We start from the raw sequence: 2,966 nt of genomic DNA on the forward strand, positions 1-2,966 counted from the left end.
ACGCCAGGGCTGTTTAGACGGCACCCAGCTGCACAGTGTGCTCCTCACTGAGGCACAGCTTGCCTCAAGTCAAGGAGCTGGCTAAGAATGGCTCACTGATAGCCCCTGGTTATTATAATTCGGAGAAAAGTAGAACCAAAAAAGGACAGTAATACTAGAGCAAAAATTACATAGTGACGCTGTGGTCCTCAAAATGTGGCTATTGGCATCATCATCATCTGGGAACCCGTTCAAAAATGCAAATTCTTAGGCCCACCCTGGACTGACTGAATTAGACCTTCTGGGGGCAGGATCTGTTCTATCAAGACCTCCAGGGGATTCCAACGTGCTGATGTTTTAGGACCACTGTGGTGATATCAGACTGTAACACGGATTTACGTTCATTGCCTCAATAATGGAACAAAGAAGTTAACAGTTGGAAAAAGCTTTCCTCTTCCTGACCTCCCCGCCGCCCACCCCATGACCCACCTGTTTCCACCCCCACAGAAAGGTTTGTACATTTGGGAAAGTATCGTTTGTGCCACATGGGAGTTTGAATTCTGGCTGCACTGCATTTGAATCCATGGGAGCACTGGCTGGGTAACCTCAGAAAAATTGCTTAACCTCTCTGGACCTCAGTTTCCCATGGGTGATAACCATGGGGGACATGGGTGATAAGGCATGTCTGACAGGACTGTTGGGAGGAGTCAGCGTCAGCACCCCTCACACAGACACACAGCACAGGACCTCACTTGCTCCCCACTTCAGCCCTCCAGCTGACAATGAATTCTTTCCAAGGAGTGATCTTCACAACCACCAGGGAGTTTGGGCAGGGCAGGCATTATGCATTTTCCAGAGAATAGCAAAAGCTCCATTCAAGAATGTAATAGCCAGCTTTTTGTTTTTCTCTTCACCCAAGGACAGGCTGGGCAATTTTTTTTAGAGAGGGGAAGGGAGGAAGAGAGAGAAGGAGAGATACATCAGTTGGCTGCCTCTTGTACGCACCCTGATGAGTGGCCAGACCTAGTCATGTGCCTGGACTGGGAATTGAACCCACAACCTTTTGGTTTATGGGATGATGCTCCAGCCAAATGAGCTATACCGGCCAGGGCAACTTTTCATGTTCAAAACTATTTTGATCTTTCCCGAGGAGAATGAAATGACACAATAGCATTGCATCCTGGTCCATATATATATATATTTTTTGCACTAAAGATTCTCAGTCTAATTTTTATTTCATTTAGAGCTGTTAATAGTTTAGTTGACACTCCGGTTGACTTGAAGGAGCAAGTTTTAGAGAAGGCAGACTACTTGATGTTTCGTAAGATCATGAACTTTTTATTCGCTTAAAATCTGTATGCCTGAATTTTGTTTAACTGCCAATAATTTGTCGTAGACTGAACTGGAGGACTGAAACAAAGCAAAATGCACCTGAGGTATTTTGAGGGCCCTGAGAATTGCCATGAAAACGCAGTCCACCTGGAGAACAAGTGACAATCCATTACACTGCCCATGCAAAAAAAACTTTGAATTCATCCCCAGGGAACCCCTGAAGACAGAGCTCCACCGCCCCATCACACCCCAGCCAGACTGCAGGAGGTGCGGCCGCACAAACACACTCTGCTCCCGCCCACCCTTCCAAGTGCCTGCAGCTTTTCAACACAGCAATTGGGAGTCTCACCTGAACTGTGCGACCACAGCCTGACATTTGGAACCGAAGTGATCGTTCTGAATGCCTCTGCTCTTTCCCTTTCTTAGAAGGGGAAATAGCAAAACACAACGGTGTCCAGTCCCTATGGCTTTCACGAGGTGTGTCCACTGTACCTTCTTGTGTCGCTATCCGGAGCTGCCTTATTTACCAGTGTTACTGGAAAATTCTACGGTACAACACATCTCTCCGGTACTTGATGGAATCGACGTTTTAGCTATACTTGCTGAGTGAGTGCGTCACCGGCCATGGTTTCCCCTGCGGAAGGAAAAGCAGTAGAACCGGAGGCATTAGTGAAGGCTAGGACAAGAATGACAGCTCCAAAACTCAGGTGTTCGCTCATACCGTCAACTGAAACTTCTGAAGCTTGTTTAAACTGGGAGCATCAGAAACTCAGAACGAATTGAAAATGTGCAACCTCTTGGATTAATTAAATAGGCACAAAGCATCCCAGGGAAGGCTGGGTGGGCTTCCTTCTCTGTACCCCGCTCTTTTGGGAGGAGCTGGCGTTTTGCGGTACACAGTGTCTGAAGGCTGGTGCTGAGGCCCCTGCACCCCACACACAACGAGTAGCTGGACACAATGCTTGTCCCTCCGCTTGACTGAGTTGCTGGGGCTGCGTGGGGGCAGGCCAGCATCTTGCCCTGCACCCCCCCCCCCACCAGATCTCTTGTGGTCCCCACCGCTTTCTACTCTTCAAGCCCCTGCCCCTTGGCTGCATCCCTCATCCCTGCAAGGCAGCCTGGGAGGTGGTGAGGAGGGCTGTGGAGGCGGGCCCCGATGTCCCCTCTCACAGACATTCAGAGAAGCACCTTGGCACAAGACTTGCATCTGAGTTGGGAGATGTGAATATAGGTTTTTTGGGTTTTGTTTCTAGTGAGAACACAGTTGAAACCACTCAATACTGAATAATCTAGGTTTATGTAGCAGGAGTTTGTGTCATCTTTGGGCAAACACCCCTTGGCCTCTTCTCCTTCCCTGTAAAAGAAAGCTGGGTGACACCACCTCCAGACCTGTGCCTGCTCACACTTGGGCTCTTCCCAGCATCTCCCCATAGAGCTCATGCGTTGCAGTCACGCCGTGTCACGACCCGACGCAGTTATCAACGTCTTCCGTTCAAAACATGGAGAACGCCATTCAGGTCAGGAGACCACCCAAGTTCTGCAGCCAGGAGAGGAGGCAGGGCAAGGGAGTGGCTCCACGGGCCATGCTCTCTCTCCACTTCCCCTCCTCGCGTCGTTTTGGGTTGACAGAGTAATGCATGGATACAAATCATATA

Source organism: Phyllostomus hastatus, unplaced genomic scaffold (assembly GCF_019186645.2).
Source record: "Phyllostomus hastatus isolate PE091 unplaced genomic scaffold, TTU_PhHast_1.1 phas_contig_40, whole genome shotgun sequence".
NCBI classification, from domain to species: Eukaryota; Metazoa; Chordata; class Mammalia; order Chiroptera; family Phyllostomidae; genus Phyllostomus; species Phyllostomus hastatus.